Here is a 22,411-nt window from a genome sequence, read left to right as displayed (position 1 = left end):
GTGACTGACAACAACAGCGGCTCCTCAAGAGGTTAGCGTAGCTGCTATAGAATGAGAGAGTAAAACATTGTTTTCAGTTTTCTCTCGACCAGCTTTTGTAGGAGTTTGATTTACCAACTGGCTCCACTGGTGGTAGCGCTCTCAATCAGACTGTTGGTCTGATTGGTTAAAGTTAGCCCATGAAAGACAGTGATAGACAGATGGTTCGTCCAATCACCTGCCAAGTCATTTTAGAAAGTGCCTGCCCTTTTCCAAACAGTTTCTAGCGGCACCTTTCCAGATCGTCTGTGTAACAAATCATCTGGTGCATCAGGTTAGTTGGTCACTTCAATAACCTGGACTTTCTCCTTCATCTACATGAAATTCATAGTTTTACCAAAAAACGACGTTTTCTTCTGTAGCTTTTCTGTTTGGACTAATGTTGTCCTGACGTCGCTTTAACCACTTCATGTGATGGAGAACAGTAAGAAATCCTTGAGATACCAAGATCTGAGAATGCTTATGTGCCAAGACACCACACACATATACACACACACACACACACACACACACACACACACACACACACACACACACACACACACGCACACACACACACACACAGAGGTACAAACAGAACTATTTTCTTTTTTCTCCCTATCACACTCACCCACCCACCGATCCACACACAGACAGAGAGAGCAGTATTGATTTTGCTGTCTCCAGGCTGTTGAGTGTGTGCGTGTACTTGTGTGTACGTGTGTGTGTGTGTGTGTGTGTGTGTGTGTGTGTGTGCGCTGTATAAAAAGGGATTAAGGCCCTCGCTCAGCTGAGATACCATCAGCCATCAACCCTGCTAGTCCGCTTCGGGCTTTCCCGGCTGCCGCATTGTCTATTCTGCTCCGCTATGTGAAAAATGTTGAATATCAACAATGGCTTTCAGTGGTGTATTGTTGAGTTTTTGTATGAACTAATCTTGCCTCAGTGAAAGAGACCTAGGGCTTGGACAAAACGTCTAGAGCCACAGCATTCCTAGCTGGCTCTCCCCTTGAACACTGAGCAGAAGGCTGGGGCTGAGGGAGGCAGAGTACAGGGGAAGGCAGGCTGGAGGAGAGGCAGGGACAGGGAGAGCCGGGGACGGGGTAGGAGCTCCGAGGCTGGGGGGTTATAGGGGGATGACAGGGCCAGGGGAGGCTGAGGAGGGGGAAAGTGTGAAGGTGGGAGGGCGGGGTGGGATGCAGGCTAAGGTGGGAGAAAGGTGAGGCTGATGAGAGGCCGCGATTAAGGTGCCGAGTGCTAGGCTAAAGGAGGGATGAAGATGAGGGATAAGGTTTGGAGAAATGGAGGAGGAGAAGGCCAGGTAGGGAAGAAAAACTACGAGGCAACTGGGGGGTTGAACTAGACAGAAATATGACTATCCTGCGTAGAAATGGTAGATGAATGTAGAGGAAGGCCATTTTTAATCTGAAGAAGATGTCCAAAACCAATTAAGGTGCAGGAACTAGACCAGGCAAGACAACCAGAGATCAAAATATAGAGACAGCAACCCAGTATTCCAGCTTTAGGAGTGAGGAGTCTTGTTTTCCTTTTCCCTGGCCATGGATGTAACGCTGGTTTGGACAGCAGCCGACGTCCAATCAGACAACAGGATCGTAGGCCTTGTCATAATGACAACCATGACATCACTGCAAGGTAAGCTGACTGAAAGATTGGCTAAATGATTGACTGACTGTGTGACCAACATAGAAAAGTTCGATTAGCTGTCTGAATTTCTCTTTTTTCTGCCTCTTTCTCGCCATCTTCTTCAAAACGAGCTCAACTAAGACAGAGTCCAGGTGTGGGTGCAGACGTTGGGTGTGAGAGGAATAACTGTCAGAGGCTATAAGGAGTTCTCATGCAGGCTTTCCTGGCTGTGCTGGTGTTTTAATGCAGATTTATCTGGTAGTAGAGTACCTGTGGTGCTGCTCAGAGTGAGGTCTCTGTCTGTGTGTTGAGATCTCTGTGGTCTCCCTCTGTGTGTCTCCTTCCTGTCCTGCTGTGTCTGATGAGGCTGCTGCAGACAGGGGGAGAGATGGCGTCGACTCTCTGTTCAGATGATCTGCGTTCATCTTGGAGTCATGGCAGACTGACACCATGTTAAATGAACAGTTTTACCTGCATTGCATTTTAAACATGTTATAGAGCAAGTCACACATATTCACACAGGGAAGGGAACAGTATGAACACTGTTGAGCAGAGGAGGGTTCAACATGCCTTGCTTAAGGGCACACCAAAGTAATTTCCTTTATCCCAATTTCATACTGCATTGTGTGTAGTATTTACTCTAATAATAGTGTTTTTTACACTACTTTTAATTGTTTTATACTAAAAGGAAATGATACAGTGCTTGAACTAGGGCTGCACAATTAATCACAATACAATTGAAATAGGAATATAGCCAATTGCAATATCCAGTTCACAATAAGCTGCATTTTTGATAAAAGCAAAATGTGTGATAAAATTGGATAATAATAATACTAATAACAAAGTACTGTACTGCTGCTGAGGTGCTCTGGCCTTCAAATGATGTTGTCCAGATGTAAGGAAACATGGTACAGACTGCAACACATTTCACGTCATCATGATTTTAATAGTTTTTTCAGTGAAAATGAAAATCGTGCTGCAGAAATGATCATTCCCACAAATCGTGACTCATATTGCAATCGCAATATCGGTCAAAAATAAAAATAACCGCAATATGATTAGCCATATTGTGCAGCACTAACTCAAACTTTAGCCTTCGACAATAACTCTTTTTTCCAAAACATCTGTTTTTGATTTTGAGACGATCCTGTAGGCGTTCCACCACAGTCCACATCAGGGCCGCAACTAACCATTGTTTTCTTTCAATCAATTTGTCAATTATTTTCTTGATTAATCAATTAGTTGTTTTGACTATAAAATGTCAGAAGATGGTGAAAAATATCAATGAATATTTAAAATGACGCCTTCAAATGTCAAAGATATTCGGTTAACTGTCACAGAGGAGTGAAGAAACAAGAAAACATTCACATTCAAGAAGCTGGAATCAGAGAATTCTGACTTTCTGTTTCCTAACAAATGTTTCAAATCAATCAATCGATTATCAAAGTAATTAGCAATTAATATGATAGTTGACAACTAATCAATTAGTTGTTGCAGCTCTGAGCTGCACATGATAAGATGTAAATATTTCCTCAGTTTCCTTTGCACTGTGAGAATAGTGAATATTAGCAGCTCACTCAAAAGACAGTGCATTTCTAGTATGCATTCTGATGCTCGTGATACTTTAATATCTTGAGTTTATGTTCTCTTGCTCATAATTGCATAGTTTCAGCATCTGTTTGTAGCTCAGATTTTCTACTGGTGACCTCTGGGTTTATACTCACACCTCTACAGCTTCTCCTGACCTGGAGACTGCAGTTCTGTAGGACTTCTTATTTTACTTTGAATGTGTAAACTATCAAACATCAAGCTGTCGGATGAAGTTCAATCTTATACATCTATATGTCTGTACATCCCCCTTTCTTTTCACAACTCTCACAAGGTCAGTATATAAGAAACTTTGTGGTATTTCTGGGTTCTTCTTGAGAAAGATAAACACTCAGACTGGAGTGGTGGTTATCTCTGTTGCACTGAAGCTAACGCAAGTAGTTTCAGAAGCTGTTCTCATTGGCACTGCAGGGCCTGTAGGGGGTAACATGGTGTGTGTGTGCGCGTGTGTGTGTGTGTGTGGCAGTTTGGGGTCAGTGCCACGGAAACCTGGAATTGAGAGATGGTTGGCTTAACCCTTCACCCCCAATACACACACACACACACACACACACACACACACACACACACACACACACACACACAGACGTGTGAACATTAGTGCAGTCTAATCGGCGGCCCCTGGTGATTTGTCCTCTCAGCTTGAAGCCCTGTCATTCCTCCCTGCTCTCCTCACAATTACAGCCCTGAACTGAACTAGAAAATCTGCTCCAATCTAGCAATTAGTCCTGAGGCCACTGGCTATGTGTGTGTGTGTGTGTGTGTGTGTGTGTGTGTGTATGCTCTTTGTGTTCCAGTCCTTGTGAGGACCAAACAGCGAGGCTGTCAGTGTCAGTTTCATACTCCTACCTTCTTGTTATTATTATAAACATATTAGTCCACAGTGCAGATGATTGTTGGCCTCACATCAATGACGCTGTTTCTCAAAATCAAGACCACTTTCATCCTGAGGATGCTAAAAAGTTATTGCCCTTCTGGAAGTCTGGAAGAGATTTTCTGTTAACTTCAGTCATTTAAAGTTGAAGAAAGGCCCCACATTTTATACACGTTTCTAAGCAATACAGAGGATTTTGTGCTAAATTGAATATGAATGAGGCTGATGAGTTCCTTCATCTTATACATATTAGTTTTGAACATGCATATACAGTATGTGTGTTAAGTTGCTATCATTACCTTGGTGCATTTAATGTAATATTTTTTTTCCGCGTTAGAGACGACTGTAAAGGATGTCAGAGTCAAGGTCCTACAACCCATCATTTACAAAGATGATGTTTCAACTATCAATCTTAATTTAGTGGAGTGAACAAAGATTATGGAATTTATTTTATTCATTCATGAACATCTTTTACATCTTCATAAAACCTGATAATACTTTTTTCCTTTTTGAGTTGAATAAAGTTCTATCTTATCTCATCTGAAGCACAGCATCTCCCTCCTACAGTGTCTTGTGCTGTAAAGCAATGCAAAGATTGCACCAAATGCAAAATTGTGCTCTTTTTTATGACACATTTGATCATAAAATCACATTTTTGTTCATGAAAATGTTTCTCCAAAGTGATATAAACCCTGCACTTTCAATCCTTTACCCTCCTGGATGCAAACTGCAACAGAAAGTAGTTTCAACACTCAACACTTCAACTGCACAATTAACCGAAATATTATCGACATAGACACCACACTATGGCTGTTGCAATATCCAAATCAACATAACAGCATTATAATGAAGCTTTGTAGTGCTACAGAGATGTCCTTTAAGAATCTGCAGATGTAAGAAAATGTGTTTGTTTGGTACAGACCCCAACAAATGTCACATCATCGTGATTTTAATAGAGTTGAAATAAAAAATGTGATACCAAAATGATTTTTCCCACTAGTTGAGAATCATATTGCATTCCTCTCTGTAATTGCACTATGATTTTTTTTTCTCATATCGTGCAGCTCCACTCACATGCCAAATGATGGCATTCCTGAGTAGCCTAACTTGTCCTCATTATAACAACATACGTCTTGCCTCTCAGAGACATGTAGTGACCATGCCATCTCTGTAAATAAAGAGAGCGAAAGACAGCCTCAGGTTCAATAGGTTTAAAAGTAATCCAATGGAGAGTCCCTACAAGTGTGGCAAATCCTAATGAATGTGTGTGAGGATGAGAGGACGGAGTGGACAGGGGAGGAGAGGAGTGCAGCGTGGTCAGGACGGGATGTGGTGCGGGGGAGGAGGGAAGGTTTTCATGGCCAGGGGGAGAGCAGGCCTGACTGGGCAGCGACAGAGACGCTTAGTGCCGCCTGGCTTCCTCCTAAAGACTCGGCCTCCTTTTCCCCCCCGTGCATCTCGCTCCCGTGTCTCCTCGCTCTCCTCCGCCACCACTCTCTTCTTCACTTCCCTCTCTCCTCCTTTTGTCCCTTCCCTCCTTCACCCTCCAGTTCCTCCCGCTTGCTCTCTTTTTCTTGCTCCATTCCTCCATTTCTCTCACTTCCTTAGTTTTCTCCCCCCCCCCTCCTCGTCTGGGCCATTACAGACACTCAGCAGCGGGCTGAGAGGTGGGGGTGGGTGGCTGCGGCGGTGGGATGGGGAGATTGAGGGGGGACAAAAGCCCTGAGATGCAGCGGTCCGACGAGAGTGGCTGGCTTTGAAAAGAAGCCGGACGGCATCTTAATGCAGGGAGTGGACGGACAGACTCGGATAGACAGACAGAGCAGACTCAGCCCTTTATCCTCTTCCTTTAGCTGATGCCTGTTTTGGCCAAAAAAAGCACATCATCCGCCTTGTGCCCTTCCCTCTATGCCCGATGTTTTATCAAACACATTAAGATGCGATGGAGGGATAGGTGGAGGGGAGCAGGGAAGGAGGGTAATGTAGCTGAAGGGCAGACACTTAAGAGGCTGACAGAGAAAACTTTTCCGCTCCCTAAGAGGAGGAGAGGCAAACACATGGATGGGATAGAAGAGTGTGTGCGCGTGCATTTCTTTTCGAGGTTGCATCCCTTTTATTGCACATTAAGACATTATACATTAGTGTTTCACCACCCCTGCTGTGCGACCGTTGTTGGGGTTAATGTCGAGGGAGAAAATATTGACAGTGAAGTTAGATGCAGCACATTAAGGGAGCTGAAAGTGCTGCTTACAGGTTTCAAAAAACTGCTTTTATAGATGCAGCCTGGCGAATAAACCCACCGCACTAAAACACAACGTGCAAAAACTTTTTGGGGTCAGAAACCTAAAGCTTTGTCGACTCTTTTCTTGCAGTTAAGAGATCAATAAAAAATGAAGTAAAATAATTTAGCAAATCCATAACTCTTTGTGGCACTAATCTTTGTAACACAGCATCAAGGACAAACAACACTTGTCTTCAGAAGCTTCAATAGTAAACAGATGAGCTGAATGGATTTACTGTCCAACTCCCTTCTCTTATCAACCTAATTCTCCCACCAATTACGGCAGTTTGTATTCCGTGGTATTACTTTACTCAGATGGGAGGGGTTTTCAAATTATATTTTCTGCCTACGTTTATTTACTGGTGTCGGCTGTCTCTTTGTTGTGGGTGGTGTAAGAGTATTATTATGGATTTGGTTCTGAGAGCTTAGCTGGTCTACGATTCTGATATCAGCCGGACTTTGATCAAATGCAACAAGCTCTAAATCCACTTTAATCAGCGCAGAGTTAGTTTACCGACGAGCAGGCTTCACAACAGCCAGAGCTCAGGGACGTTTCTGAGAAGTCGGGGGAATAAAAAGACTTATTGACACTTAAGCAGTCGCGCTAATAAACTTTAATGAACTAAAATAAGTTGAATGGAAAACAATTTTAAAGATAAGTGTTTTAATCTGGAAACAAAGAGCTTAAATGACAATGATGTGAGAGCTGTGAGAGCTAAGTTTAGTTTTCTTTGAGTATTAAACATATGGACAACATTGTGGCTTGAACCTTTTTTTACTGTCAGTCAGAATAAGTTAAGATCCATATCCCAGAGTATTTGTGCACAGAGTTGGGTTGGTCTGACAGCTTTTCAGCTTTGGTATTGGAAGGTTGTCATTTTGTCAGTAACTATTGGATTAATTGTTTAATGAACGCTGCAGTAATCAATATTTCTATATGAACAATGGATTGAATAATTTGGTTATGTGAAGGTTGTAACTCATAGTAATGAACCCAGGTCAGACAAGCATGACAATAAGAAACATGACAACACTGTGTTTATTAGCCGGCAGCAAAGACTGAAGGACACAATGGAAGAATATATCACAATGTGTTTTAGTTTTATGAACGCTGCAAAATGACGCAAATGATGAGTCCTTCCAGTCTCATGAGACAAGAGAAGCCTCGATCTTTTCTGGCTAACGATAATTCAAGTCAACTTAAAAATACGCCAGCAACAAACATATCTGTCCAACATATCCACAGAAATACAGAGGAAGCAAACCTGGCTGATCTGACATTCGGCTAACTCCTCTCGATGTAACGTTAACTAACCATTACACATTAGCTAGCTAGTTTGTGTACAGTTGTGTACATGCACTTGTAAAGAACATGTATATCCTGGCAGTCTTCAGTTCCAATGATTTCTACAGCTCTCATGTTTCTGTGATGGAATGAACGGAACACAAACTACTGTCACAAAAAACCTTCATGAAGTTTGGGTCAATGATGAATTTATTATAGGTCTTAACCAGGGAGATACCTGAACATGGTTTTATACATAGTCATTTCATTACAAGTTCAGGAAGTTCAAGAGACAAATGTATTTGACTTCTTCTGCTATTCAAGCCATGTTAGCTGTACACAGGAAAGCCCTGTCAATCTTTAATTTCAAAACACTCCTCTCTACACTGAGTTTGAGCTGCTCCCCTCAGGGCGATGATACAAAGAAAAAGATTGTCAAGGGCTCATTTATCCCAAATGCAATTAATATCGTCAACCAATTACAGTAAACTTCAGTATGAGAGTGTACTGTATGTGTTTGTATTTTCCTGACAATAAAGTTGTTCTAATCTCATCTAATGATGATGATTTATTTGGCAAATACTTGTATATTAGAGAAGCTATTCACTCTGTAGTTTACTGAGAAATATGTGCTGGACTAATCTGGATCTTATGCAAATGGTGAAGACCACAGTTTCAGCGATTTCACATGAATCTGTCGACCACAAGTTCAACACACATTCATATCCCGCATCAAATATGTGCGACGGTATCAACAATAACACGCTTATCTTATGTTTAAATGTCACTAAGTTTTTAATACCTTATTTTTAAAAACTGGATGCATGGAAGCACTGCATTGTTCTGCATGCAGAGATGTATTATAGAGTATTAGACCTCAGTGTGGGTGGATATTAGCAGAAGCATGGATAGACTATCAGACAAAGAGGTTATAAGAGATGAGAGGATGGTTTTATTGTACAACAATAGGTTTATAAGGCTTAAACTGATCTGCAGCATACCTACAACAACGGCCAAACACACACACACACACACACACACACACACACACACACACACACACACACGGATGCAGGCAAGCACATGTATGCATACAGCAACCCAGATCAGTATGTGCCAACAAGTGACACACACACACACACACACACACACACTCAGAATAGCCAAATCCGGCTAGCCCTCTTCTAAGTCCGGCCAAGTCCATCTACTGTAGCCACACACACACACACACACACACACACACGCCCCCGCAGCCAAAACCCAGTGACACACAGGCCAACTCCCCACTTAACACGGAAACACACACACATATGTTAAATGTGACCACACAGCTTAGCCCCCCAGTAAGACCCACAGAGCCGACCGCCACTGTGTGTGTGTGTGTGTGTGTGTGTGTGTGTGTGTGTGTGCTCACCGCGGTCAGTACTGAGGCCTCTCCCTGCGGTTGGGGAGTGCGGATGGAGGGATGGAGAGACAGAGAGAGAGAGGAAGAGGATTAGAGTGATATGGAGACAAAGAACAACAATAGTTTGTCACATTTTGTCAGAGAGGATTTTATGGAAAAGCTGATTTGGAGTCTGCCACCAACAAACAACGATCGGAAATATGGGATTTATTACTAAATCAGTTTGAGAATTTGCATGAAGTTTAACAACGCCTAAGTGTGTGTGATACTTTCGAAATGTGTGTGTTCATGCAAACTCAATCAACATGTAAATTTCACAAGTAAAACATGATAGAAAAGTTGTTTCAGTTGTGATGTGTGAGCACTGTGTTGGATACTAAACCAACAAAGTTGCACTGATCGCTGTTAGTGAATGTTTAATGTGATGTTAATACATTACATTATTAACGTTTCCTGCTGTGTAAACATGGTTTGCCATTAACACTTCTTCAGCTAGGGCTGGAGGCGCATCAACATGTGTCGTTCCTCACGGTGGATGTGCTGGAGATGACACATCTTCGTCAATCCTTTGTCAAGGACACACACACTCATCAGTATGTGTATTCACACCATACAACATCATCATCTGGTGTCTTTTAGCTTCTAGTGATCATGAGTCAAAGAGAACAGGTCAAATCAAGTAGTTTCAATTGTCGTGAGGTTTTAAAATCACAAATGTTCACCCAGTAGAGGCGTCCGATCATGGTGTTTATTCCAGCTGCCAATATCAACCTGCTTTGGAATACAGTGCTTATCACCATTATTATACTTCATACTTTTTATACTTCATACTTTTTTTGATACATTAGCTTATATGTGCAATCTGAGCAGTAAATTGTAGTGTTTTCTCCAGCTAATGATCACGATAAAGACGACCAAGACCAGTGTGAGCAATAGACAGTACTCAGAGAACATATACCTGCAACTACACATGGAAACAGTTTTAATCTAAATCAAAAGTGGGAATCATAGCATCCATATTCAAAATGTTTTAAACACAAGTTAGTGCAGTGGCTTATGGTAATACTTTGTGCACAACCTAACTTCAACTTCTTCATTTCATTGAAATTTACGAGATATTTTGCAGATTAGAGTGCAATTATATATAAGTATATTACCGTGTATGTTCTGTAATTTGCAACCCTGTGTTGTATAATGACAAATACATTACCTTGATTTATAATTGAGTTTTAGGGCAGATGCCAATGTGGATATTAGGGAATAAAGTGTCAACACTTGTGATGAAGAGATAAGATAAGATAAGATAAGATTAGATAAAATAAGATAAGGCAGAACTTTATTAATCCCAAAGGAAAGTCTTGTGCCAGAGATTGTTACAAAAATACAATAGTACAATACAAAAAACAGTAACAACCAGTGGGTCATAGTCACACACTAGGCCCAGTGTATGACAGTAAGGGTATTAAATATTAGTGAACTTTGCAAAATATACAAATATAAAGGGTTTAAGGAGTAAATGCATAAACCAGCGCCACAAGTATTTGTATCAGCACATATCAGACAACATATATCTGTTTAATGTTTATTCTGCCCTCTTGGCCAGATCACTAGAGATTTTCATCTCGATGAGGTTGAATAAAGGACTTCTCTCGAACATCTCGATATATATCTGTAACAGGCCAATATCAGCTAATAATATCAGCAGATCAGTAAACCTGTATAGCTTGACTCAATACAAATAAATGAAAATGAAAATACCTTGTTACTGCTGTATGCATGAATTTAACTTGTTATGTTTAATGTTACTCTGCAGAGAAATGTGTTCAGCTGAGTTGCTGTAAATATACTTTCTGTTGCATCCCTGCTGTCCTCTAAATGAACCAGACAAACATCAGTTTACTGATCAAATCACTGATTTACTAAAGCATATTGCACTTCTGTTGAGGGATTATCACTCTTTTACCTCTTTGCTCGCTAAACGAGGCATTACAGCGTCATCGAGGCCTCAGAGATTCAAGCTAGTTCAGTGAAAATGTCACCAAAGCAGCGGGCAGCGGGAGCACAGGCAGTGTGAGGCGGGAAAACAGCAGGATCGGTTTGAAGTGAATGAAATGATTTAATGTTTCAGAGTCGGCCTCGCCCCTGGGGAATGGAACGATATGGGCTCCTAATTGACACCAGGTCAACTGCTTCCCTCTCTCACACACTCGCACACTCTCTCTCACACACACACTGCTTTCTGTTTCACGCTGTTTCTGCTTCAGCTGTCTCTCTCTCAGACTCACACACACATTACAGTCTCGCCAGTAGCCAGTCCTGTCCAGCGCTGGCCAGTGCCGGACAAACAAAGGCCTGCGCTGTCCGACTATAATGATGGATGACCAGCAGTCTCATATTTTATAGGGATTTCGCAGGAGTCAGTCCGTTCCCAGGCCGAGCTACAAGTCAATAGCCTTCTATAAGGCTTCCCAAAGTCTCTAAGACGACATGTTTATGAAATCTTGAAAAAAAAGAGAAATGTTTTATGATTTTATTAGGCCTGAATCAGCCATTGATAGAGCAGCAGTTAATGACAGCTGAATGTGATTAGCAGAGAGTGGAATGTTTTATCAGTGTCAGTATTAGGTGACTGACAGAACCCCGGTGGTCATTACTGTTCACTTCAGTGTCCGGACAGATTACGCACAGCAGCCGTCATGTGGAAGTGTGTTTAGTGCTTTTCATGGGACTGCATTGCTGTGATACCTTTTTTGCAGTGGAGTAGATCTCTGTATTAACAAGTCATTCAGTCTGTTATTGAGTCGGGAAATGTTGTTTCTAAAGAAGCTGCTAATGGGGAGGTATTTTTACTCTTCATTAAAAATCCATCTTATTTCAAGCATTTTCTTTAATCAGAGGCAATTTTTCTTGAGATTAATGCAGCAATCTGCCTCATTCTGTCCTTTTATTTATTTATTTATATATATATATATATACACACACACATACACACAAATATATATATATATACTGTATATATATTTATAGTCATTTCTAGAAAAAAATTTAATCTTATGCCCTTTAAGATGCTGACCATGGCCCATAGTTCAATTTTGACCAGGAACCTGTGTTACATTTCTTCCCTTATTCCCGTCATGTCTTCATCATGTCTCTATAAAAGTAAAGAGAAAAAATGCCCCACAAACTGCTGGTTAAAAGAAAAATGTAAGTGTTGATTAATGAAGATTTGTTGTAAGTTATTCTGCAGTAATCATTATGATTATGGGATGTGTTCTCTGGTCTCCTGCATGAAAGTCAGACATACATCCCGCCCACCAAACCATCTTTATGTCCTTACCACACGACTTCCTGCACTGTCACTGAATGTTGGCTTTGGAAATCACATCTGTGAGTCACAAAAACTGTCCAATATGGCTGCAATTCCTGGAAAAACAGAAGGCATCTCAGGATTTCATTCAGAGTCCATAGATCCACCGTTTCATACATAACTTATCAAAAGATGGATAGTAAGTGGCTGAGTGTAGCAGTAGTAGTAGTTGTAGTAGTATTTGTAGTAGTTTGCAGTGTTTGTGGTAGATCTACATCGTTGATACCGCTGAGTCACATCTTCTTTCCAGTCAGTCGACGTTGCCTCTGCTGCATGTGCTGAACCCTCGCTAATATTAGCCAGAGGTTTAAAAAGGTCTGGACCACCGTCTTGGCCTTCAGTGGAGTTGGGAGACTCAGGGGGAGAAGTGTCTCCCACTTCAAATGACCTTTCAGTTGCAAATGTCTGGTCACTTGTGGCTCTGCTCTGGATTTGAATGGATTTTTTGAATGGTGCATGTTAAAGTTCAAGTCTTCCACTTGGTTTTTGGTATCTGAGAACCACTTCAAACCTGAGTCGGAGCAGGTCAAAATTATATTTAGTCTAACCTGCGTGACCTGATGTATTTTCGTGCCTCTCAGCTCTTTTTGTATCTAATTCTCACCAGCAAGCATTGTTATCTGTTAGCTGTTAGCAGCCGATGGACGCTAATGTGTTTGGCTTGGGGAGCTAACAGCTAACAAAGCTCAAATCAAATCATGTTTATTTATATAGCCAAAAATCACAATCACATCGCATCAGTGGGCCTAACAAGCTGTACGGTGAACGACATCCTCTGTCCTTAGACCCTCGATCCGAGAAAAGCAACATCAGGAAGAGCCACAGAGGAGGGATCCCTCTCCCAGGATGGACAGACACGCAATAGATGTCCTTTGTACAGAACGGAACAACACAATTACAGAGTTTACAAATTTCATTGACAGAATATCAAGCTAATAGAATAGAGCTAAACACACAGCAGGACTGAGAGCTTCTGTCATGAGTAACATGGAGCTTTAAACAGTAAACTGTAGTTTAATGTGACAACACCACAAGTTTACAGTACAGAAATGTACTTAAGTTCTTCAGCTGAATACAGTTTTAGGTAAAGGTACTTTGAATGCTAACACTTTGAAGAGAGAGTAAAGAAGTAATATGCTCTTGAATGGTTATAAAGCTTTGCTCACAGGCTGAGGACTCTGAATGAGATTACTGACTCACTCATACATACATGACCACATTTCTTAAATTGCTCCCCACTTTGGATCGCAAACCGACCGATCAGTGACCTTGGACACATTTGTAAAAGTCAAAGAGAAAATGCAATTCTTCTCCTTGTAACCTTCAGTCGCACATTTTTGCATCACCAAACAAAACAAAATGTGCTGAAGTTCAGGGTCCCGCAGATGGAAGCCGTGACACGAAGAGGAAGGCGTGCAGGTGTCAGAGGCGACGCCACCAGATGATCGGCTCCCTCCGTGACATTTTCAACCCTCCGATGCAGCAAGAGAACACGTCTCGCACATCTGAACAGCCACGCGATGACATCTAATCAGATGCCAGAGGAGACGATGGTGTCACAGCTTAGAGAAAACACACTGATTCCCCACCGGCTGTATTGTCACTAAACGCCGCTTCTCTCTATGGACTGTAAATGATTTAATTTGAGCGCCAGATGTGGCGGGCGCTCGTTGAGAGAGACAGAGGGAGGAAGAGAGAGGGAGAGAGAGGGAGGGATAGACAGAGAATGAGGAAATGACAGGAAGGAGAGAAACAGCTTGGCAGACCGACAGCCAACAGCAGCCCAGGCACTTGACAGAGCTCTCAAACTCCATGATTGTGTGTGTGTTTGTGTGTGTGTGTGTGTGTGTGTGTGTGTGTGTGTGTGTGTGTGTGTGTGCGTGCGCAAGTGTTTTTCTCCACTTGTGTATCATGACAGCTGAATGAAAATCAATCTGCTTCTACATCTGCCATCTTGAGTGTTGGGGAGCGCAGATGGGCCTTCCCTGTCACACTGAGCTCGCTGGCATCCGACCAACTCAGGTCTTTCCACCTCTTCTTCCCTCTCTTTTCCAATCTCATCCTCTTCTTCTCCTCCCTCCTTCTTCCTCCTCTCCTCTCTTCTCCTCTCCTCTCCTCTCCCCCGGTCTTCTCCTCGCTAATCAGATGCCAGGCTCTGAAGAGGAGTTTTTTCCTGCGTTGACGTCTCCAAGTCACTCTGACAGCAGATGTTTGGGGCCTTTCGAAGCCGCAATCTGGGCTCTAATCACCCTCATTGACGGCTCCGAGGGCCCCTGTTGCAGCTCTGAATGGCAAATTAAAGCGTTTTTAGATAACGTTGGTAATTGGCTAAATCGTTTATAAGCCCGGAGATCACACTTTTAATCTGCAGCCTAACATGACGGATCATGAAACCGAGACAGATCTCGTCCGTGTGTGTGTTTTGTGGCACGTTTCCTTGCCCCTCCAGCCCGTTTTGGATTTCTTTCCTGATGTGTTACAGTATGTTTGATACTTAATGATTTGCCCATCAGATTAACAAACACTAATCGTTCCCTCTGCTGCAGTTTGTCTCAGTGTCAGGCATCCCTGCTATGCTCTCTCCTCTCTCCTCTCTCATCTCCCGAGCCCATCTCATCTCTGGCATTAACTCCATTAGCCTGGTAATTGGCTCTTAAAGCAACGGCCACAGACTCCGAAGGCCACTTAATGTCCATCTCCTTCCCTCCCTTCTCCTCTCTGCTCCCCAGTCGATCATCTACCTTCCTCAGTAAATAGCATTAACTAGTCCCGCATAGAAATCTGAGGCCATATTAGTGTTATCCTCCCCTCTCAGCCTATTGCCAGGCTTATGAGTCCCGATCGTAGGAGATGATATGGCTAAGTGGATATTTTTTTTCTCACATCACTCCAAAATGGGGCTCCAAATAACCCCCAACTGTCATAGATGAATATGTAAATTCTGCGTATGGAGATCTCCCTCCATTTTTTAACCCAGCCAGAGAAACTAAATCTGTATTTAAAAGATGTGGTTGTGGAAATTCAGCTCATCATCGCAGCCTGCCCCCCCACCTCCACCACCAGCCCTCAACGTGGGCCTTGCGTTTTTTCATTTCCTATAGAAGATGAAATAAAATGTGAAGGTGTGAAAATTCAGACTGTTGAGGCAAATAGTTTTCATCCACAGTGTTTTCTGTGATTCTATTGGTTTAGTGCTCAAAATGCAAAATCCTCAGTTTAAATGCACTTGTGTCTTCTCACACCAAGGTTAGAGGTCAGTCTGTTTTCATTTTATTCTATTTAATTCCATCAGAGCTTTAACTTCTCAGTTTTTTATTTCATATGAGTGCATAAAATGAAATAGACAAAAATATCTGCAGGAGTCCCGATGCGTTGTGATTGATTGTCTTTGTTTGGCGCGTGCTGTGGTTCCCAGCCTGGGGTCAGGACTCCTCTAGTAGGGCCTGCTAACAACAGTCATATTTAATATTGATTCATCTTCAGATTATTTACACAGTTTATCGACCCATTGTTTAGTCTATAAAATGTCAAAAAATGAAGAAAAAGCCCAAGACGACATCTTCAGAATGCTCCAAAACCCAAAGACATTGACTATCAAAAATGACAAAGACGAGCAGAAAATTCTGACATTTAAGAAGCTGGAGCCGCTAAATGTTTGACACCTTCACTTGAAAAATGACTGAAACTTTTCATTTATTGTCACAATAGTTGTCGATGAATTTCCTTTTGATCGATGATTAGATTAATCGACTAATTGTTGCAGCTCCTATCCTCCAATGGTTCACAAAATATATGAGTAATAATTACTGTACTGATATTTTTGTCTGACGTGTTTGTAAATGTGTCTTTTCTGTGCTGTGCCACAAATTGCCCCTCAGAGGACGTGAAAGTATTCTAAGTCTAATTAATGAGACAGGAAAGAAGAAAAAAGTCATTTCTCTCCAACATGAATTTATATTCACTTTTTTTTTGGTCTCTTCTTTCTTTTCTTTTGTCTCTTTGAAATAATACAATTCAAGTAATACTGAAACACCATATTTTGATCGTAGACTCACTGGCACGTATCGGCAAATCATGGAGTAATGCAACCTGTGATTCAGACAGCAGACATTGGTTCATTTTAGAGGATCGCAATCCAGAAGCGTGGAAACATCGGTAGAAGGCCTAAGCTGTGTAAATATTAAATAATAGCACACAGAAATCCCTTTGTTTTTGTGCAGTTATGTTAGATATGCCTGACATCTAAAAATAAAATCATGTTTTCTCTGTTACAGTATAATATTAATTTATGACATTGCATACATTTTTCTTTGCTCTCTTGGTCTCATGCATCTTTGATTTTGTTTGTTTGCTTCTTTATTTTAGTATTCACATATTTGTACACTGCATGTTTTCTTTTGTATTTTTGTACCGGCTACTGCAGGCAGGTGACCCCCCATAATTACTGTCAACATTTTTATCTCCATTTTAAGACGCATAAAGTGACAGATGCCTTTTACTCCCTTGTGTTGAGCTACTGTATCTTAGCTTGTGCATACAGCAGTCGTGTGGCCACTAAACTTGCATTTGTTTATTATTGAGTCCACATCCTGTCCAAGTCTGTTCCTTTCAGATGCCGAGACGCATCGGAAACCTCGCGCTGCAGCTTCTCTGGGCAGCTCGGTGCTTATTGTTTAGATTAATGACTTTCCGACAGAATCAGGACTTCTACACTGATGGGGGTGACGGCGACATCAGGCCCAAAGACAAACAATCCCGTCACTTACCGCATGTTAGATACCGCAGCTGCCCAGAAGAAACATTTCTCTTGTTGTTTACACTCTCTGATGATTCTCTAATCCTTCAGATCCCTCCGTCTCTCTTCGCTTCCATGTGTTTTTTTTTGCAAAGCCTCTCTATCTGTTGTATGAAACCGGCGTCTCATCTGAGGGATTTTAGAAACAGAGTAATTAGTTAGCGATAGAGGTGCTGTTGGTGTGAAATGATAGCTGCCACCGCCCTCCACCCCCCCACCCCAAGAGAGAGACAAATCAATCAATAACCTGCTGATTTATTTCACGTTCTTATCGTCTAATTTAATTGCTGGCTCTTTTGTATCTGTGGAGTTGTGGGGGAGGCGGTGTCGGTGGTGTTGAGGGGGAGATAAATAAGGGGAGGGTGGAGGGATGTTGCAGAGTTGAAGAAGGAAAGAAGTTTTTGTGTTTTTTTTGTGTGTGTTCCTGTTGTTTATTTCGTCCATGCGTGGCGGCGTTTTTTGCCGGAGGCGTTTCGAGACACAGCCTCTGTGTTCGACAGTGTCTGCAGTGTATTTACCGCTGCAACACTGCCTCCATTGGCTCACAACTCTACAAGAAGCAAACACACACACACATACACATCGGAGGAGAGAAAGACAGGGAAGAGCAATCCTTCCACAAATTATCAGAAAGAAAAAATTTAATTAGCAATATAAATGCCAGGCGGAGTACATTATGTGCAATTGTCTTGCTATCTTTCCAGAAATTAGTCTTTTAAAATGAATTTGCTGTATTAATCATCTCCTGAAATATTTTTTGATCACTGAATTAATAGTTTTGCGTTGGGGGGGCTGTGTTTTTTTTTAGGTATTCATTGACATAGGTGATTGCCTCTTAATTATGACAGCGTCCTCCTCCTATCCGCGCCTATTAATTCCTGTGTTGTGGCGTTGCGGCAGCCCGCTGCCTGGCCCTGTATCTACTAATTACTTCTCTAATTGAATTTGCTCTCTGTTGCCAGGCTGTTTTTTAAGTGGCTGTTTGTTGCCGGGCCTCATTGTGTCTTTGTGTGACAGCTAGCTGCTCGCTGACGGGAATAGGATGCACTCTCTCTCTCCCTCTCTCCCTCGCTCTCTCTCGCTCTCCCTCAGTATTCATGTCTCTCCCTCTGTATCATTACCTATACCTCCCAGACCTATGTAGTGTTTCCAGTATAAATGAAGGAGGGGAATTAATTAATGAGAGCCCGTGAAACAATTACACGCCCCTCCCCACCCCGCCGCTGCCCGCCGCCCTGCTGTCATTGGTTCAAGCCTCTGTAGGATTATTGTGACTAAGCGCCCGCCGCTCTTCAACCACCAATTCAAGATGGCATGTCTTTGGCAGCATGATAAATGGCATACGGGCGAGATATTTAGCTCCTTTTCCATCAAAACACGGCTCATCAGACTAACTTGTTGTCCGTTAGCTATCAATAATAACAGATATAGCCTAAAATTTTTGATTTTACTGCATAAGTGACATTATTTCGGATCAAAACCAAGAAAATGTTCTAAAACTGTGTTTGACTGAGTGTTATGACACCCCAGTAGCTGAATTTCGATTCTTGATTCATGAAAGCTTCAATTTGACAATAATTCAATAACTGTGGTGGAGATTTTTTTTTTTCAGTTAAGCAAACACAGGTTGCTACTATTTGATTGAGAATCCTCTAACCTTGGTTCGCTTTGGATTTCAGTGTCTCAGTTAAAAGCACGAAGCAAGTGAATGCATCATTTGGCATACGACGGTGAAGGCTGTTTCTCTGTGCCGTCCTTGAAGGACATCTGCTGAGTTAATTACAGAAACATCATGATCAGACAGGGAAGGTAACCATGGTGTACTTCACACAATTTCTAGCATCCTTCTGGTTTGTTTTGGACTGGGGAGTGATGCTCAGTACCGCAAACCTCAGTCCTGATGCTCATGGGGTCATCGAAAAGTAGAACCCCCAGCGCAAGATTTTTTAGTGGCACCAAACAATGGCGGAAGATTAAATGTATTCCCTGGTTCCTCTGTTTAAAATGTAGCTTCAGCTCTGGAGCACATGGGAAAGTTGCTGCAGTGGAAACAGTGTGGTTGGAACAGTCTCGGTGCTTATCTTTGACCAATCAGTGAAAGTCATTACAGCAAACTGACCCCATAAGCACTTGGGGCCATGGGGTCAGCCATCAAAAATGAGGGACTATTTGGAACCCAGAACTTTGACCCAGGAGCTAAATTGAGACTTTGGTTCCTCTCTCTGACATGCAAAGATCCTTGGTTCAAGGAAAAGTTCCTGTTGTTGACAGTAGTTACTCATTGGTTTGTAGACTACCGCTTTGAAGCATGGACCTACGGTATAATGAGAAGTTGGTGAATCTGCCCGGTGGTGCATGAAGCCAAAAAGTTTGAATTCCCTGGTACTAAATTACCTGGATCTTCCACATTGTTTGGTCCAAAGAGAGTGTGCACACAAGACTTTGTCTGGCGGAGTTGGCTAACATCCAGTTTAGCTTACCATGAATAAGGATAAAATGATTCAATAATGCTGCTCTTCTAGACTTTCCAAATGTTATCGGACAGAATGGATCGAACAAGTCATTTCAGGGGGTTGTGATGTTTTACAGCCTCTTCTTCATGGTTAAAAGTATTTTTGGGCCCATGTGGATAATGTGATGTTGTAATTACATGGTTTTGCCACTTTAAAATGGCATGTAAAATTGGCTTCAAATGCTGGCGCTCTTCCTTGGGGCTTGTCTCGAAGTCTCGAGGCTGGTGCTACAGCCGTGGTCCTCGTGGTTTTGTGGAACCAGCTGTGACCATACTTGGACGAGAGGGTGGAGCTGGGGAGGATATCCTGACAAGATCTGACTGACAACCTGAAGACACGCCATGGTAGATCTCAGGGTAGCCATGCCCTAAATCATACCTGCCTCATCAACAGTTTTACTCTAAATGGGACACTTCCAGTATGAACATCATGCTGTGCTGAAGAAGACTTGAATCTAGGGATTGAAGCCATAAACTCGTCAGGAAGCTGTTTACTGAGGTAATAAAACAAGTGAGGAATAGGGCCCTTTTCTCATGAGCTTCCACACAATCAGATATATTTTTGAAACCAGTGGCGTTGCTCCCTGCTGGCCATTAGAATAAATGCAGGTTTAAGGATCCTTCCGAAGCTCCGACCATATTTTGTACAGTCAGTAGTTATTACATAGGTGGAGCGACAAGTAGCTAAAGCTAAGATCCAGTTTGCAATAACATGAATGAGATGGACTACAAGGAAATACAAAATTGTATATTACAAACCAAGAACTTTGTGAACTGTTATTTTTAAGGGAGTCTGGGCTGATGCATTAAAAATACCAGGTGAAAATGCAAATGAAAAATTGGATCGTTATCTGTAATAATGTATCTGTGTGCATATCCCATTTTAATACCAAGTGTAGATGAGGTGACAGAGGCATTATTTTAGAGAAGTGTACGTATGAGTGAGTCCTCTACTCAGCGAAACACTTAAAATAGCCCCGAACTTTCAGCAGCAGCAGGATGTAAAACAACATCACTGCTACTATCATTATCGACCCATCTCAGTCAAACCCTGCTTCTTACCTCCATCCCAACTCTCAGCATCTCCTCCTCCATCCTTCAATCCATTACCCTGCTCTCCCTCATTCACTTTATCCTCACCCACCCTCACCCTCTCCAGTCGTCTTTGTGTGAAAACTTTCTCTCCTCCTGTCTCTCTTGATATTGATCCCCTCTCTGCCTCTCCATCCATCCGTCTCTCTCACCCCTCCTCTCTCTCTCTATTGATCCTTCTCTCCCTCCCTCCCCTCTCTCTCTCTCCCTCTCTCTCTTTCTCCGTGCTTGCTGCTATCTGGCTCGGCCTTTGTCTTCTTATCGAGGTTTCAGGGTTTATTCTGGCTGCTGTTATTGACAGGCCTCTCGCTCCACGGCCAACTAATGCATCCTTAATCCCACCTTTGTTACTCTGGAATGTTCTCTTTCTCACACACACGCTCACACTCACACACGCCACTGCATAAGTGTGTGTAAGGTAAAAAGGGTCCACGAGGATGTTGATCCCGGCTTTCTATTTGTTGGGAAAGCCATCTATCAATCAAAAAGGGCCTGCCGTCTGTGTGTTTTTGTATATGTATGTGTGTGTGTGTGTGTGTGTGTGTGTACGCGAGTGCACGTGGGGTCGTGCACGTGTGTGTTGAGTGACAGGCCGAATCATGGCTGAGGACGTTTGATAAGCTTGTATTGTCGGTCGTCAGGACCCCCCCTCCCTCCACACCTCCACCTCGATAAGAAATACATTCGACTAGAGCTGATAACGGTGTCAGGAGCAGCAAAGCCCCACTCTAGACACACACACACACACACACACACACACACACACACACACACACACACACACACACACACACACCACGGGAGAGGTGTCTTTCTTCAAACACCTTGGCTGTAAATGATACTCTCAACAAACAGCGACGACAACACTCAGGAAAAAAAAGATTCAGATATCGTGGTGTGTGTGTGTGTGTGAGACAGACGGTGTGTTTGCAGGGAGGATGATGTGCGATATGGCTGGAGGATATGCTATAGGCTTATTGAATGAGGTCTTAGTGATAGCACCACTGTGTGTGTGTGTGTGTGTGTATGTTTGCGTGTGTGTGTTGTGAACAGCAGAGAAAGAATACAGTAATAGGCTTAGAGCGGCTGAGGCAGAGTGTCAGACTTAAACAACACACTGCTCTCAAAGACTGACTGACAGCTGTCTGTGTTTGTGTGTGTGTGTGTGTGTGTGTGAGCATACATGTGTGTACCTGTGATTCAGTGTGCAACAAGCTTTAAGTTGAACACATGTTGTTTACGATCAGATCCCTCCAAACTTCATCACAGAGGTTAAACATGTCGACAGCCGAGTGAAACTGCAGGTGAAAAGTGTGGTAACGGCCTCGGAGACGTCGTCCCTGAGTAGAGAAATGTCATCGCTGTGAGTAAAAGTTTCATCACCGTGGAGTGAGACATCATCACCAAGTTTAGAAAGGTCATCGCTGTGAGCAGAAGCATCATCACCGTGACACAAATGTCAGCACCATGAGTGGAAAACGTCATCAGCAGTGACCGAGATGTAAAATGCAAGGACACGATCGGAAACTT

The 22,411-nt window shown here is 42.5% G+C and overlaps 1 long non-coding RNA gene across 3 annotated transcripts in view; it reads left to right on the top strand.

Moving 5' to 3' along the window:
- The first annotated feature begins 1,203 nt into the window (after positions 1-1,203).
- Positions 1,204-22,411, top strand: part of LOC311258188 — a 93,283-nt gene continuing 72,075 nt past the window's right edge. For all 3 annotated transcript variants that reach the window (XR_014622699.1, XR_014622700.1, XR_014622701.1), the window contains exon 1: positions 1,204-1,671. This is a non-coding gene — a long non-coding RNA (uncharacterized lncRNA). The remainder of the gene's footprint in view (positions 1,672-22,411) is intronic.

Source organism: Pagrus pagrus (assembly GCF_965226575.1).
Source record: "Pagrus pagrus genome assembly, chromosome: 6".
In the NCBI taxonomy this organism is placed as follows: Eukaryota; Metazoa; Chordata; class Actinopteri; order Spariformes; family Sparidae; genus Pagrus; species Pagrus pagrus.
Note: the sequence above shows the minus strand (reverse complement) of the source record. Positions and strands in the feature narration are given on the sequence as shown.